At 48.4% G+C, this 18,520-nt stretch overlaps 4 long non-coding RNA genes across 4 annotated transcripts in view; 2 read left to right on the top strand and 2 right to left on the bottom strand.

The window, feature by feature from the left end:
* The window catches only part of LOC310879944, a 173,278-nt gene that overhangs the window by 17,156 nt on the left and 137,602 nt on the right, over positions 1 to 18,520 (top strand). The window lies entirely within an intron of this gene.
* Positions 1 to 18,520, bottom strand: part of LOC310879943 — a 175,736-nt gene that overhangs the window by 23,361 nt on the left and 133,855 nt on the right. The window lies entirely within an intron of this gene.
* LOC310879947 overlaps positions 1 to 18,520 on the top strand; it is a 98,551-nt gene that overhangs the window by 1,723 nt on the left and 78,308 nt on the right. The gene's annotated exons all lie outside the window — the stretch shown is intronic.
* On the bottom strand, positions 974 to 16,678 carry LOC310879946. Its single transcript, XR_014571275.1, has 2 exons — positions 10,516 to 16,678; positions 974 to 1,308 (listed from the first exon to the last, which is right to left on the bottom strand). It is a non-coding gene; the product is annotated as an uncharacterized lncRNA (long non-coding RNA).

Genomic DNA, 18,520 nt, shown 5'->3' with positions numbered 1-18,520 from the left:
CACATTCGTACGGTGAGAGTTTCTCTGAATCGGGGTTTATTTGGGCGAGTCAGAAGTTTAATGCGGTTAGGGCGGCGCTTAGGATTGATGATAGGGCGAATATGAACATGAGTGCGTTCATTGCTCTCCTCTGGGTTTATACCAGATTCTAGAGATTGGAAGTCAATTGTAATTAATATACTAGAAGAGCAAGATCCTCATCAGTAGATGGTTATGTAGAGGAATAGTCAGATGACGTCTACGAAGTGTCAGTATCAGGCTGCTGCCTCGAATCCGAAGTGGTGGTCTGATGTAAAGTGGAACTTGATCAGTCGGAAGAGGCAGACGGTCAGGAAGGAGGATCCGATGATTACGTGGAGTCCGTGGAATCCAGTGGCAACGAAGAAGGTAGATCCGTAGACGCTATCAGCGATTGAGAATGGGGCTTCGTGGTATTCTATTGCTTGTAGGGCTGTGAAGTAGAATCCCAAGAGGATCGTTAGGGTTAGGGCGTGGATGGCATGTTTTCGGTTTCCTTCTGTGATGCTGTGATGGGCTCACGTTACGGTAACGCCTGAGGCTAGTAGGATGGCTGTGTTTAGTAGGGGGACTTCTATCGGGTTGAGTGGTTTAATTCCTGTTGGGGGTCATTGGCCTCCTAGTTCTGGGGTTGGGGCCAGGCTCGAGTGGAAGAACGCTCAGAAGAACCCTAAGAAGAAGAATGCTTCGGATGTGATGAAAAGGATTATGCCGTATCGTAGGCCTTTTTGGACTGTGGGAGTGTGATGGCCTTGGAAGGTGCTTTCTCGTACAATGTCTCGTCATCATTGGAGTATTACTAGGAGTATTGAGATGAGGCCTAGGGTTAGTAGTATGGATGAGTTGTAGTGGAATCACATGATTAATCCTGAGGTTGTGAGTAGGGCGGCGGCTGCCCCGAAGATTGGTCAAGGGCTTGGGTCAACTATGTGGTATGAGTGTGCTTGGTGTGCCATTAGATGTTTTCTTGTAAGTATAGGCTTAGAAGGAGCACGAAGACGTAGGCCTGGATTATGGCTACTGCTACTTCTAGGATGGTTAGGAGTAGTAGGATGATTATTGTTAGGATGGATACTGCAGGAAGGGTGGGTATTAATGCAATGGAGGCTGTAGAGATGAGTTGGATGAGTAAGTGTCCTGCTGTAAGGTTGGCTGTAAGGCGGACTCCGAGGGCTAGGGGGCGGATTAGTAGGCTGGTTGTTTCGATCAGGATTAGTGCGGGGATTAGGGGTGTAGGGGTACCTTCGGGTAATAGGTGGGCTAAAGAGGCTGATGGTTGGTTTCGTAGGCCTGTTAGTAGTGTGGCGAGCCATAGTGGGAAGGCTAGGGCTATGTTCATAGATAGTTGGGTGGTTGGGGTGAATGTATATGGAAGGAGGCCTAGAAGGTTGATTGTAAGAAGTATGATTATTAGGGATGTAAATATTATGGCTCATTTGTGGCCATTTTTGTTGAGTGGGACTATTAGTTGTTTTGTGATTAGGTGAAGGAGTCATGTTTGGATAGTAGAAAGGCGGTTGTTGATTCATCGGTTGTTTGGGGACGGGAATAGTAGGGCTGGGAAGAGTAGGGATAGTAGGATTAAGGGGATGCCAAATAGATTGGGGCTGGAAAATTGGTCAAAGAAGCTTAGGTTCATGGTCAGGATCATGGTGTGGGTTTGGTAGTGAGGGAGGTCTTATTTGATGGGGGGTTGGTTGTGGTGAAGGCTAGTAGTTTTGGTTGGATGAGGAGTGCTAGGGTTAATCAGGTTATAATTATGATTGAAAATCATGGTGCGGGGTTAAGCTGTGGCATATCATTAAGGAGGGGGAAGTCCCTCTTTGGCTAGCTTAAAAGGCTAGTGCTGTTGCATAGCTTCTTAATGATTAGGATGATGATAGAAGGGACGATCAGGCCTCGAAATGTGGGAGTGGGGTTGATTCTACTACAATGGGTATGTAGCTGTGATTAGCCCCGCAAATTTCTGAGCATTGTCCGTAAAAAATCCCAGGCCGGGTGGTAATGAATGAAGTTTGGTTTAGTCGGCCTGGGATTGCGTCTCTTTTAACTCCGAGCGTTGGGACTGCTCAGGAGTGGAGTACGTCTCCTGCAGTAATGATCACGCGGATGGGGGATTCTATTGGGATAACTACGCGGTGGTCAACTTCTAGCAGTCGGAAGTGGCCGTTGGGTAAGTCTGGGGTGGGCACTATGTAGGAGTCGAATGATAGGTCTTTGAAGTCTGTGTATTCGTAGCTTCAGTATCATTGGTGGCCGATGGCTTTTAGGGTGAGGTCTGGTTCATCGATTTTGTCCATTATGTAGAGGATTTGTAGGGATGGGAGGGCGAGGAGTACCAGGACGATAGCAGGTAGGATTGTCCAGATCAGCTCTACTTCTTGGGCGTCTACAGCATTGGACGAGAGTTTTTCTGTTAGTATGTGGGCTAAAAGGTAGAGAACTAGGCTGCAGATAGCTAGGGCAACGATTAGGGCGTGGTCGTGGAATTCAACGAGTTCTTCTATGATGGGTGATGAGGCGTCTTGGAATCCTAGTTGGGAGTGGTTGGCCACATGAGATGTACAGGATTTTTACCTGTGATTTAGTCTTGACAAGGCTATGTAATTGGTTTACTAACGTCTCATAAGAAAGAAGCATGAGCGGTTAATGCAGTTGGCTTGAAACCAGCATGTGAGGGTTCGATTCCTTCCTTTCTTGTACTTGGACGAAGGCCGGTTCCTCGAAAGTATGGTATGGGGGAGGGCAGCCGTGGATTCATTCAACGTTTGTGGTAGTTAGTTCTGGTTGTAGGACTTTTCGTTTGGCCGGAAAGGCTTCTCAGATGATGAATATTAGTATGATTACGGCTACTATTGAGATTAGGGAGCCGATGGAGGAAATGGTGTTTCATAGTGTGTAGGCGTCGGGATAGTCCGAGTATCGTCGGGGTATTCCTGCTAGGCCTAGGAAGTGCTGGGGGAAGAACGTTAGGTTTACTCCTGTAAATATTACCCCGAAGTGGGCTTTTGCTCATGTTTGGTGTAGGGTAAACCCAGTGAGTAGTGGGAATCAGTGAGTAAATCCTGCTAGAATGGCAAAGACGGCGCCTATGGATAGGACGTAGTGGAAGTGGGCAACTACGTAGTACGTGTCGTGCAGGGCGATGTCTAGGGAAGAGTTTGCAAGAACGATTCCTGTTAATCCTCCGATGGTAAATAGGAAGATAAATCCTAGAGCTCATAGTATTGGGGGGGTCTCATTTGATTGTTCCTCCGTGCAGGGTGGCTAGTCAGCTAAATACTTTGATTCCGGTAGGGATGGCAATGATTATAGTGGCTGATGTAAAGTAGGCTCGGGTATCAACGTCTATTCCTACTGTAAACATGTGGTGAGCTCAGACGATGAATCCTAGGAAGCCGATGGATAGTATGGCTCAGACTATTCCCATGTAGCCGAAGGGCTCCTTTTTGCCTGAGTAGTACGTGACTACGTGTGAGATGATTCCGAACCCCGGTAGGATCAGAATATAGACTTCTGGGTGTCCGAAGAATCAGAATAGGTGTTGGTACAGGATTGGGTCTCCTCCTCCAGCGGGGTCGAAGAATGTGGTGTTTAGGTTTCGATCAGTTAGTAATATTGTAATACCGGCGGCGAGTACGGGGAGTGATAGAAGGAGTAGGATGGCGGTAATTAGTACGGATCAGACAAATAGTGTCCACTTCCACTACGTCCTATCCATAGGCGCCGTCTTTGCCATTCTAGCAGGATTTACTCACTGATTCCCACTACTCACTGGGTTTACCCTACACCAAACATGAGCAAAAGCCCACTTCGGGGTAATATTTACAGGAGTAAACCTAACGTTCTTCCCCCAGCACTTCCTAGGCCTAGCAGGAATACCCCGACGATACTCGGACTATCCCGACGCCTACACACTATGAAACACCATTTCCTCCTAGTCCTAGGACTTAGAGAAACTCCAGTACTAAAAATAGTAAACACAAGCAATAATTTCATATACTTCACTCTCACTCACCACTCAACTATCAGCTAACCACACCCCCGTCCACATAGCTTAACACAAAGCATGGCACTGAAGTTGCCAAGATGGCATAAAACATGCCTGCGGACAAAAGACTTAGTCCTAACCTTACGGTTGGTTTTTGCTAAATATATACATGCAAGTATCCGCGCCCCAGTGTAAACGCCCTCGACCACCTACCCCCATACAGGCCTTGAGGAGCGGGTATCAGGCACACCCAAGTAGTAGCCCAAGACGCCTCGCTAAGCCACGCCCCCACGGGTATTCAGCAGTAATTAACATTAAGCAATGAGTGCAAACTTGACTTAGTTATAGCAACAGCCTAACTTCAAGGGTTGGTAAATCTTGTGCCAGCCACCGCGGTCATACAAGAAACCCAAATCAACCGTCCTATTGACACGGCGTAAAGAGTGGTAAAATGCCTATCCTAGCTAACTAAGATCAAAATGCAACTGAGCTGTCATAAGCCCAAGATGCACCTAAACACACCATTAAGATGATCTTAGGAACTAACGACTGATTTAAACCCACGAAAGCCAGGGCCCAAACTGGGATTAGATACCCCACTATGCCTGGCCCTAAATCTTGATACTTACTTTACCGAAGTATCCGCCAGAGAACTACGAGCACAAACGCTTAAAACTCTAAGGACTTGGCGGTGCCCCAAACCCACCTAGAGGAGCCTGTTCTACAATCGATAATCCCCGATTAACCCAACCACCCCTTGCCAACACAGCCTACATACCGCCGTCGCCAGCCCACCTCGAATGAGAGCACAACAGTGGACACAATAGCACCCCGCTAATAAGACAGGTCAAGGTATAGCCTATGGAGTGGAAGAAATGGGCTACATTCCCTATTCATAGGGCACACGGAAAGAAGCGTGAAACCACTTCTGGAAGGCGGATTTAGCAGTAAAGTGGGACAATAGAGCCTACTTTAAGCCGGCCCTGGGGCACGTACATACCGCCCGTCACCCTCCTCAAAAGCCACATCCCACATAACTAATACCATAAATACGCTGAAGATGAGGTAAGTCGTAACAAGGTAAGTGTACCGGAAGGTGTACTTAGAATATCAAGACGTAGCTATAACACCAAAGCACTCAGCTTACACCTGAAAGATATCTACTAGACTGGATCGTCTTGAAGCCCCCCCTCTAGCTCAACCACACAAATAGTACACCAAAACTAAAGAATTTACTAAACTAATTAAACTAAAGCATTTTACAGTCTTAGTATAGGCGATAGAAAAGACACTTAGACGCGATAGAGACCCCAGTACCGTAAGGGAAAGATGAAATAGCAGTGAAACAATCAAAGCGACAGACAGCAAAGATCAACCCTTGTACCTTTTGCATCATGGTTTAGCGAGAACAACCAAGCAAAGTGAACTAAAGTTTGCCCCCCCGAAACCCAAGCGAGCTACTTTCAAGCAGTTAAAGAGAGCGAACCCGTCTCTGTTGCAAAAGAGTGGGATGACTTGTCAGTAGAGGTGAAAAGCCAACCGAGCTGGGTGATAGCTGGTTACCTGTGAAACGAATCTAAGTTCCCCCTTAATCCTCCCTACCGGACATCCTGAACCCTAATGAGATGATTAAGAGCTATTTAATGGAGGGACAGCTCCATTAAAAAAGGACACAACCTCGACTAGCGGATAATTCTTACTACTGATCCTACCGTGGGCCCTAAAGCAGCCATCAAAAAAGAGTGCGTCAAAGCTCCACCACCTAAAAATACCAAAATAAGATGATTCCCTTATCACAAACAGGTCAACCTATGAATATAGGAGAATTAATGCTAAAATAAGTAACTCAGGGCCACACCCCTCTAACGGCGCAAGCTTACATAGAAACATTATTAACAGACCTAGACAGATACAAAAACCCCTACAAGACCACGTATTAACTAACCCTGTTAACCCGACTCAGGAGCGCCTATAAGAGCGATTAAAATCTGTGAAAGGAACTCGGCAAATTAATAAGGCCCGACTGTTTACCAAAAACATAGCCTTCAGCAAATTAAACAAGTATTGAAGGTGATGTCTGCCCGGTGACTTAGGTTTAACGGCCGCGGTATCCTAACCGTGCAAAGGTAGCGCAATCAATTGTCCCATAAATCGAGACTTGTATGAATGGCTAAACGAGGTCTTAACTGTCTCTCACAGATAATCAGTGAAATTGATCTCCCCGTGCAAAAGCGGGGATGTGAACATAAGACGAGAAGACCCTGTGGAACTTAAAAATCAACGACCACCGCGAATCCTCAATCAACCCCACTGGGGCCACTACCATCGCAGAGCCTGGTCGATATTTTTCGGTTGGGGCGACCTTGGAGGAGAACAAATCCTCCAAAAACAAGACCATACCTCTTTACCTAGAGCTACCCCTCAAAGTGCTAACAGTGACCAGACCCAATATAATTGATTAATGGACCAAGCTACCCCAGGGATAACAGCGCAATCCCCCTCAAGAGCCCATATCGACAGGGGGGTTTACGACCTCGATGTTGGATCAGGACATCCTAATGGTGCAGCCGCTATTAAGGGTTCGTTTGTTCAACGATTAACAGTCCTACGTGATCTGAGTTCAGACCGGAGCAATCCAGGTCGGTTTCTATCTATGACACACTCTCCCCAGTACGAAAGGACCGGGAAAGTGGGGCCAATACCACAAGCACGCCCCCCCCCTCTAAGCAGTGAAACCAACTAAACCGTGAAGAGGGCCTTCCCCCACCACTTTCAATCCTAGAAAAGGACCAGCTAGAGTGGCAGAGCCCGGCAAGTGCAGAAGGCTTAAGCCCTTTCCCCAGAGGTTCAAATCCTCTCCCTAGCTTCACCCATGATTCAAATAACAACACTAAGCTGCCTCATTATATCCCTCCTATACATCATCCCAATCCTGATTGCCGTAGCCTTCCTAACCCTAGTAGAACGGAAAATCCTAAGCTACATACAATCCCGCAAAGGCCCTAACGTTGTCGGGCCTTTTGGCCTACTTCAACCATTTGCGGACGGACTGAAACTATTTACCAAAGAGCCCATCCGACCCTCTACCTCTTCCCCACTTCTATTCATTCTGATACCAATACTAGCCCTTGTCCTAGCCCTCACCACTTGAGCACCACTACCACTCCCATTTCCCCTAGCAGATCTAAACCTCGGAGTTCTCTTCCTAATAGCCATGTCAAGCCTAGCCGTCTACTCAGTCCTATGATCAGGCTGAGCCTCGAACTCAAAATACGCACTAATCGGAGCCCTACGGGCAGTAGCACAGACCATTTCATACGAAGTGACACTGGCCATAATCCTGCTATCAATAATCATACTAAGCGGAAGCTACACACTCAGCTCCTTTGCCGTCGCACAGGAGCCTCTATACTTCATTTTCTCCTCATGACCCCTAGCAATAATATGATACGTATCCACCCTAGCAGAGACAAACCGAGCTCCTTTTGACCTCACAGAGGGTGAATCTGAGCTAGTCTCAGGGTTTAACGTTGAATACGCCGCAGGACCCTTCGCCTTATTCTTCCTAGCTGAATATGCGAACATTATGCTAATAAATACACTTACAGCCATCATATTCCTAAACCCAAGCGCCCTAGGGCCACCCACAGAACTATTCCCCGTCATCCTAGCCACAAAAGTCCTCCTACTATCTTCTGGTTTCTTATGGGTCCGAGCTTCATACCCACGATTCCGATATGACCAACTAATGCACCTACTATGAAAAAACTTCCTACCCCTCACACTAGCTCTGTGCCTCTGACACATCAGCATACCTATCTGCTATGCAGGCCTACCTCCTTACATAAGGAAATGTGCCTGAACTACAAAGGGTCACTATGATAAAGTGAACATAGAGGTATAACAGCCCTCTCATTTCCTGTTGACCTTAGAAAAGTAGGAATTGAACCCACACAAGAGAAATCAAAATTCTCCATACTTCCCTTATATTATTTTCTAGTAGAGTCAGCTAATCAAGCTATCGGGCCCATACCCCGAAAATGATGGTTTAACCCCCTCCTCTACTAATGAACCCTTACGCGACCCCAATCATAACCTTCAGCCTCATCTTGGGCACCACAATCACAATTTCCAGCAACCACTGAGTTCTGGCCTGGACAGGACTGGAGATCAACACACTAGCCATCATTCCCCTAATTGCCAAATCCCACCACCCTTGAGCAGTAGAAGCCGCAACGAAATACTTCCTAACCCAAGCAGCTGCTTCCGCCCTGGTCCTATTCTCTAGCATAACCAATGCCTGAGTCACCGGCCAATGAGACATCACACAAATAAACCACCCAACCTCCTGTCTACTACTGACAGCAGCAATCGCTATTAAACTGGGCCTAGTGCCATTTCACTTCTGATTCCCAGAAGTACTACAAGGATCGCCACTAATAACAGCCCTGCTACTCTCGACCCTCATAAAATTCCCCCCACTAACCCTGCTCCTACTAACATCCAAATCCCTCGACCCAGCTCTACTCACCGCCATGGCCCTAGCCTCAACAGCACTAGGAGGCTGAATAGGACTGAACCAAACACAAACACGCAAAATCCTAGCCTTCTCGTCCATCTCCCACTTAGGCTGAATCGCCATCATCCTAGTTTACAGCCCCAAATTGGCCTTACTTACCTTCTACCTATACTAGGATGGCCTCTAGCAGGATTTACTCACTGATTCCCACTACTCACTGGGTTTACCCTACACCAAACATGAGCAAAAGCCCACTTCGGGGTAATATTTACAGGAGTAAACCTAACGTTCTTCCCCCAGCACTTCCTAGGCCTAGCAGGAATACCCCGACGATACTCGGACTATCCCGACGCCTACACACTATGAAACACCATTTCCTCCATCGGCTCCCTAATCTCAATAGTAGCCGTAATCATACTAATATTCATCATCTGAGAAGCCTTTCCGGCCAAACGAAAAGTCCTACAACCAGAACTAACTACCACAAACGTTGAATGAATCCACGGCTGCCCTCCCCCATACCATACTTTCGAGGAACCGGCCTTCGTCCAAGTACAAGAAAGGAAGGAATCGAACCCTCACATGCTGGTTTCAAGCCAACTGCATTAACCGCTCATGCTTCTTTCTTATGAGACGTTAGTAAACCAATTACATAGCCTTGTCAAGACTAAATCACAGGTAAAAATCCTGTACATCTCATGTGGCCAACCACTCCCAACTAGGATTCCAAGACGCCTCATCACCCATCATAGAAGAACTCGTTGAATTCCACGACCACGCCCTAATCGTTGCCCTAGCTATCTGCAGCCTAGTTCTCTACCTTTTAGCCCACATACTAACAGAAAAACTCTCGTCCAATGCTGTAGACGCCCAAGAAGTAGAGCTGATCTGGACAATCCTACCTGCTATCGTCCTGGTACTCCTCGCCCTCCCATCCCTACAAATCCTCTACATAATGGACAAAATCGATGAACCAGACCTCACCCTAAAAGCCATCGGCCACCAATGATACTGAAGCTACGAATACACAGACTTCAAAGACCTATCATTCGACTCCTACATAGTGCCCACCCCAGACTTACCCAACGGCCACTTCCGACTGCTAGAAGTTGACCACCGCGTAGTTATCCCAATAGAATCCCCCATCCGCGTGATCATTACTGCAGGAGACGTACTCCACTCCTGAGCAGTCCCAACGCTCGGAGTTAAAAGAGACGCAATCCCAGGCCGACTAAACCAAACTTCATTCATTACCACCCGGCCTGGGATTTTTTACGGACAATGCTCAGAAATTTGCGGGGCTAATCACAGCTACATACCCATTGTAGTAGAATCAACCCCACTCCCACATTTCGAGGCCTGATCGTCCCTTCTATCATCATCCTAATCATTAAGAAGCTATGCAACAGCACTAGCCTTTTAAGCTAGCCAAAGAGGGACTTCCCCCTCCTTAATGATATGCCACAGCTTAACCCCGCACCATGATTTTCAATCATAATTATAACCTGATTAACCCTAGCACTCCTCATCCAACCAAAACTACTAGCCTTCACCACAACCAACCCCCCATCAAATAAGACCTCCCTCACTACCAAACCCACACCATGATCCTGACCATGAACCTAAGCTTCTTTGACCAATTTTCCAGCCCCAATCTATTCGGCATCCCCTTAATCCTACTATCCCTACTCTTCCTAGCCCTACTATTCCCGTCCCCAAACAACCGATGAATCAACAACCGCCTTTCTACTATCCAAACATGACTCCTTCACCTAATCACAAAACAACTAATAGTCCCACTCAACAAAAATGGCCACAAATGAGCCATAATATTTACATCCCTAATAATCATACTTCTTACAATCAACTTTCTAGGCCTCCTTCCATATACATTCACCCCAACCACCCAACTATCTATGAACATAGCCCTAGCCTTCCCACTATGGCTCGCCACACTACTAACAGGCCTACGAAACCAACCATCGGCCTCTTTAGCCCACCTATTACCCGAAGGTACCCCTACACCCCTAATCCCCGCACTAATCCTGATCGAAACAACCAGCCTACTAATCCGCCCCCTAGCCCTCGGAGTCCGCCTTACAGCCAACCTTACAGCAGGACACTTACTCATCCAACTCATCTCTACAGCCTCCATTGCATTAATACCCACCCTTCCTGCAGTATCCATCCTAACAATAATCATCCTACTACTCCTAACCATCCTAGAAGTAGCAGTAGCCATAATCCAGGCCTACGTCTTCGTGCTCCTTCTAAGCCTATACTTACAAGAAAACATCTAATGGCACACCAAGCACACTCATACCACATAGTTGACCCAAGCCCTTGACCAATCTTCGGGGCAGCCGCCGCCCTACTCACAACCTCAGGATTAATCATGTGATTCCACTACAACTCATCCATACTACTAACCCTAGGCCTCATCTCAATACTCCTAGTAATACTCCAATGATGACGAGACATTGTACGAGAAAGCACCTTCCAAGGCCATCACACTCCCACAGTCCAAAAAGGCCTACGATACGGCATAATCCTTTTCATCACATCCGAAGCATTCTTCTTCTTAGGGTTCTTCTGAGCGTTCTTCCACTCGAGCCTGGCCCCAACCCCAGAACTAGGAGGCCAATGACCCCCAACAGGAATTAAACCACTCAACCCGATAGAAGTCCCCCTACTAAACACAGCCATCCTACTAGCCTCAGGCGTTACCGTAACATGAGCCCATCACAGCATCACAGAAGGAAACCGAAAACACGCCATCCACGCCCTAACCCTAACGATCCTCCTGGGATTCTACTTCACAGCCCTACAAGCAATAGAATACCACGAAGCCCCATTCTCAATCGCCGATAGCGTCTACGGATCTACCTTCTTCGTTGCCACTGGATTCCACGGACTCCACGTAATCATCGGATCCTCCTTCCTGACCGTCTGCCTCTTCCGACTGATCAAGTTCCACTTTACATCAGACCACCACTTCGGATTCGAGGCAGCAGCCTGATACTGACACTTCGTAGACGTCATCTGACTATTCCTCTACATAACCATCTACTGATGAGGATCTTGCTCTTCTAGTATATTAATTACAATTGACTTCCAATCTCTAGAATCTGGTATAAACCCAGAGGAGAGCAATGAACGCACTCATGTTCATATTCGCCCTATCATCAATCCTAAGCGCCGCCCTAACCGCATTAAACTTCTGACTCGCCCAAATAAACCCCGACTCAGAGAAACTCTCACCGTACGAATGTGGATTCGACCCACTTGGATCTGCTCGATTACCATTCTCAGTCCGATTCTTCCTCAGTAGCCATCCTGTTCGTCCTATTCGACCTAGAAATCGCCCTCCTACTCCCCCTGCCATGAGCCGTCCAACTCCAATCCCCCCTAATGACCCTCACCTGAACTGTAGTGATCCTCCTTCTCCTAACACTCGGACTGGCCTACGAGTGAATTCAAGGGGGCCTAGAATGAGCAGAATAACAGAAAGTTAGTCTAACCAAAAAGATAGCTGGTTTCGACCCAGCAGATTACAGCCAACCCTGTAACTTTCTTATGTCGCCCCTACATTTAAGCTTCTACTCAGCCTTCATTTTCAGCGGACTAGGACTAGCCTTCCACCGAACCCACCTAGTATCCGCCCTACTATGCCTTGAAAGCATAATATTATCGATATTCGTAGGCCTATCAATATGATCCATCGAAAACCAAGTCTCCTCATTCACCATGGTACCAATTCTCATGCTAACCTTCTCAGCGTGTGAGGCGGGCACAGGCCTGGCCATCCTAGTAGCCTCCACCCGCACACATGGCTCCGACCATCTACACAACCTAAACCTCCTGCAATGCTAAAAATCATCCTACCCACAATCATACTTCTTCCAACAGCCCTGCTGTCTCCACCAAAATTTCTATGGACTAACACCACCTTATACAGCCTCCTAATCGCTGCCCTAAGCCTACAGTGATTAATCCCAACCTACTACCCCTACAAATTTTTATCCAACTGAACAGGAATTGACCAAATCTCATCCCCCCTCCTAGTACTATCCTGCTGACTACTCCCACTCATAATCATAGCAAGCCAAAACCACCTGCAACAAGAACCCCTACAACGCAAACGAATCTTTATCTCAACCTTAGTCGCAGTCCAGCCATTCATCCTACTAGCCTTTTCCACCACAGAACTAGCACTATTTTACATCTCATTTGAAGCAACCCTCATTCCCACCCTAATCTTAATCACCCGATGGGGGAACCAACCAGAACGCCTAAGCGCTGGCATCTACCTGCTATTCTACACGCCAGTAAGCTCTCTACCCCTGCTAATCACAATCATACACCTATACGTGAAAATTGGCACCCTGCACCTGCCAACCCTACAACTAACCCACCCAACCCTATCCACCTCATGGACAGGAATACTATCAGGTCTAGCACTGCTCATAGCATTCATAGTAAAAGCCCCACTATACGGCCTACACCTCTGACTGCCAAAAGCCCACGTAGAAGCACCCATCGCAGGCTCAATACTCCTCGCCGCCCTACTACTAAAGCTAGGAGGATACGGAATTATACGAGTCACTCTATTTATGGGCCCACTGTCCAACCTCCTGCACTACCCCTTCCTAACCCTGGCCCTATGAGGCGCCCTAATGACTAGCTCAATCTGCCTACGACAGACAGACCTAAAATCACTAATCGCTTATTCATCCGTTAGCCACATAGGCCTAGTTATCGCCGCAGGAATAATCCAAACCCACTGATCATTCTCAGGGGCAATGATCCTAATAATTTCCCATGGACTAACTTCCTCCATACTATTCTGCCTAGCCAACACAAACTATGAACGTACGCACAGCCGAATTCTACTACTCACACGAGGCCTACAACCTCTCCTACCACTCATAGCTACCTGATGATTGCTGGCCAATCTAACAAACATAGCCTTACCCCCAACAACAAACCTCATAGCAGAGCTAACCATTATAATCACCTTATTCAACTGATCTGCCTTCACGATCATCCTAACAGGAATCGCAACCCTACTAACCGCCTCCTACACCTTATTCATACTACTAATGACCCAACGAGGCTCAATCCCCTCCCACATCACATCTATGCAAAACTCAACCACGCGAGAACACCTGCTCATAACACTCCACATTATCCCAATATTCCTCCTAATCCTCAAACCCGAACTGATCTCCGGAATCCCCTCATGCAAGTATAGTTTAAACCAAACATTAGACTGTGATTCTAAGAATAGAAGTTCAAACCTTCTTACCTGCCGAGGGGAGGGTTTAACCAACAAGAGCTGCTAACTCTTACATCTGAGCCTAAAACCTCAGCCCCCTTACTTTTAAAGGATAACAGCAATCCACTGGTCTTAGGAACCACCCATCTTGGTGCAAATCCAAGTAAAAGGAGTGAACCCCACACTACTAATCAACTCCCTCACACTACTCACGCTGACAATCCTCCTAACCCCAATCATCCTGCCATTTCTATTTAAAAACTTTAAAAACACCCCACAAGCCACCACCCGCGCTGTTAAAACCGCATTCCTAATTAGCCTAGCCCCTACAACCGCATTCATCTACTCGGGAGTAGAATCTGTCACCTGCCACTGGGAGTGAAAATTCATTATAAACTTTAAAATCCCCCTGAGCCTAAAAATAGACCAATACTCAATAACATTTCTTCCAATCGCCCTATTTGTAACATGATCAATCCTACAATTCGCCATATGATACATGGCCTCAGAGCCATACGTAACAAAATTTTTCACCTACCTACTGACATTCCTAGTCGCCATACTCCTCCTAACAACCGCAAACAACATATTCCTCCTATTCGTAGGCTGGGAAGGAGTACGAATCATGTCCTTCCTTCTCATCGGCTGATGACAAGGCCGAGCAGATGCCAACACCGCCGCCCTACAAGCCGTAATCTACAACCGAATCGGAGACGTCGGACTGACCCTGAGCATAGCATGACTAGCTTCAACATTCAACACCTGAGAGATCCAACAAGCCGTACACCCCCACCAAACCCCAATCCTCCCCCTCATAGGATTAATCCTCGCAGCCGCAGGAAAATCCGCCCAATTTGGACTCCACCCATGACTGCCCGCAGCAATAGAAGGCCCCACCCCAGTATCAGCCCTACTGCACTCCAGTACCATAGTAGTAGCCGGAATCTTCCTGCTCATCCGCATGCACCCCCTGCTAGCCACCAACCAGACAGCCCTAACTGCCTGCCTATGCCTAGGTGCTCTATCAACCCTATTCGCTGCCACATGCGCCCTAACCCAAAATGACATCAAAAAAATCATTGCTTTCTCAACATCCAGCCAACTAGGACTAATAATAGTCACTATCGGACTAAACCTCCCACAACTAGCCTTCCTACACATCTCAACCCATGCCTTCTTTAAAGCCATACTATTCCTATGCTCAGGGTCTATCATCCACAACCTAAACGGAGAACAAGATATCCGAAAGATAGGAGGCCTACAGAAAATACTCCCAGTCACTACTTCCTGCCTAACCATCGGAAACCTGGCGCTGATAGGAACCCCATTCCTAGCCGGATTCTACTCAAAAGACCTCATCATCGAAAGCTTAAACACATCATACCTAAATACTTGAGCCCTACTCCTAACCCTTATAGCCACAGCATTCACCGCAACCTACAGCATCCGCATAACCATCCTAGTCCAAGCTGGACAAACCCGAATCCCCCCAATAGTATCAATAAACGAAAACAACCCACTAATCACCGCCCCCCTAACCCGACTCGCCCTAGGCAGCATTACAGCAGGAATAATCATTACCTCTTTCATCACACCAACCAAAACCCCCCCAATAACCATACCCCTTATCACCAAAACCGCTGCCATCCTCATAACAATCCTAGGAATCATCCTAGCCCTAGAACTATCGAACATAACACACACCCTCACTCACCCCAAACCAAACCCCCTCATAAACTTCTCCTCTGCATTAGGGTACTTCAACCCCCTAGTACACCGATTCTTCTCCAAAAACCTACTAGAAAAGGGACAAAACATTGCCCTACACTTGATCGACCTCTCCTGACTCAAAAAAATAGGGCCAGAGGGCCTTGCTGAACTACAAGTAGCCGCAAGCAAAGCCGCAACCTCAATACACACAGGGCTAATTAAGGCCTACCTAGGATCCTTCGCCCTCTCCATCCTGGTAATAATCCTAATAACACACAGACTCACTAATGGCCCCTAACATCCGCAAATCCCATCCCCTACTAAAAATAATCAACAACTCCCTAATCGACCTACCCGCCCCCTCCAACATCTCTGCCTGATGAAACTTCGGCTCCCTTCTAGCCATCTGCTTAGCCACACAAATCCTAACAGGCCTGCTACTAGCCATACACTACACCGCAGACACTTCACTCGCCTTCTCCTCAGTAGCTCACACATGCCGAGACGTCCAGTACGGATGGCTCATCCGCAACCTCCACGCCAACGGTGCTTCGCTCTTCTTTATCTGCATCTACTTACACATCGGACGAGGCCTCTACTACGGCTCCTACCTATACAAAGAAACCTGAAACACAGGAGTAATCCTCCTACTCACCCTAATAGCAACTGCCTTCGTAGGGTATGTCCTACCATGAGGACAAATGTCATTCTGAGGGGCCACCGTAATCACCAACCTATTCTCAGCCATCCCGTACATTGGGCAAACTCTAGTAGAATGAGCCTGAGGAGGATTCTCAGTAGACAATCCAACCTTAACCCGATTCTTCGCCATCCACTTCCTACTGCCCTTCCTAATTGCAGGAATCACCCTAGTCCACCTAACCTTCCTACACGAATCAGGCTCAAATAACCCACTAGGAATCGTATCAGACTGCGACAAAATCCCATTCCACCCATACTTCTCCATTAAAGACAGCTTAGGGCTTACCCTAATAATCACCCCTCTAATAGCACTAGCCCTATTTTCACCGAACCTCCTGGTTCTTGGAATCCTAGTTGGGAGTGGTTGGCCACATGAGATGTACAGGATTTTTACCTGTGATTTAGTCTTGACAAGGCTATGTAATTGGTTTACTAACGTCTCATAAGAAAGAAGCATGAGCGGTTAATGCAGTTGGCTTGAAACCCATCCCCAGTGGTGCAAGTGCACTCTCTGAACTCACTGAAGTGCATCCCCAGTGGTGCCAGTGCACTCTCTGCACTCACTGCACTGCATCCCCAGTGGTGCCAGTGCGCTCTCCGGAGTCACAGCACTGCATCCCCAGTGGTGCCAGTGCACTCGCTGGACTCACTGCAGTGCATCCCCAGTGGTGCCAGTGCACTCTCTGGACTCACTGCACTGCATCCCCAGTGGTGCCAGTGCACTCTCTGGACTCACTGCACTGCATCACCAGTGGTGCCAGTGCACTCTCTGGACTCACTGCAGTGCATCCCCAGTGGTGCCAGTGCACTCTCTGGACTCACTGCACTCCATCCCCAGTGGTGCCAGTGCACTCTCTGGACTCACTGAAGTGCATCCCCAGTGGTGCCAGTGCACTCTCTGCACTCACTGCACTGCATCCACAGTGGTGCCAGTGCGCTCTCTGGAGTCACAGCACTGCATCCCCAGTGGTGCCAGTGCAATCTCTGGACTCACTGCAGTGCATCCCCAGTGGTGCCAGTGCACTCTCTGGACTCACTGAAGTGCATCACCAGTGGTGCCATTGCACTCTCTGCACTCACTGCACTGCATCCCCAGTGGTGCCAGTGCACTCACTGGACTGACTGCACTGCATCCCCAGTGGTGCCAGTGCGCTCTCCGGAGTCACAGCACTGCATCCCCAGTGGTGCCAGTGCACTCACTGGACACACTGTACTGCAACACAGGTGGTGCCAGTGCACTCTCTGCACTCACTGCACAGCATCCCCAGTGGTGCCAGTGCATTCACTGGACTCACTGGACTGCATCACCAGTGGTGCCAGTGCACTCTCTGGACTCAATGCACTACATCCCCTGTGGTGCCAGTGCACTCTCTGGACTCACTGCACTGCATCCCCAGTGGTGCCAGTGTACTCTCCGGACTCACTGCAATGCATCCCCAGTGGTGCCAGAGCACTCTCTGGACTCACTGCACTGCATCCCCAGTGGTGCCAGTGCACTCTCTGGACTCACTGCACTGTATCCGCAGTGGTGTCAGTGCACTCTCTGGACTCACTGCACTGCATCCCCACTGCTGCCAGTGCACTCTCTGCACTCACTGCACTGCATCCCCAGTGGTGCCAGTGCACTCTCTGGACTCACTGCAGTGCATCCCCAGTGGTGCCAGTGCACTCTCTCGAGTCACTGCACTACATCCCCAGTGGTGCCAGTGCACTCTCTGGACTCACTGTACTGCATCACCAGTGGTGCCAGTGCACTCTCTGGACTCACAGCAGTGCATCCCCAGTGGTGCCAGTGCACTCTCTGGACTCACTGCACTGCATCCCCAGTGGTGCCAATGCACTCTCTGGACTCACTGCACTGCATCCCCAGTGGTGCCAGTGAAGTCTCTGGACTCACTGCACTGCATCCCCAGTGCTGCCAGTGCACTCTCTGGACTCACTGCACTGCATCCCCAGTGGTGCCAGTGAAGTCTCTGGACTCACTGCACTGCATCCCCACTGCTGCCAGTGCACTCTCTGGACTCACTGCACTGCATCCCCAGTGGTGCCAGTGCACTCTCTGGACTCACTGCACAGCATCCCCAGTGGTGCCAGTGCACTCTCTGGACTCACTGAAGTGCATCACCAGTGGTGCCATTGCACTCTCTGCACTCACTGCACTGCATCCCCAGTGGTGCCAGTGCACTCACTGGACTGACTGCACTGCATCCCCAGTGGTGCCAGTGCGCTCTCCGGAGTCACAGCACTGCATCCCCAGTGGTGCCAGTGCACTCACTGGACACACTGTACTGCAACACAGGTG

This window comes from Anser anser, assembly GCF_964211835.1.
Source record: "Anser anser genome assembly, chromosome: 11".
NCBI lineage: Eukaryota > Metazoa > Chordata > Aves > Anseriformes > Anatidae > Anser > Anser anser.
This window is presented reverse-complemented; position numbering and strand designations above follow the sequence as displayed.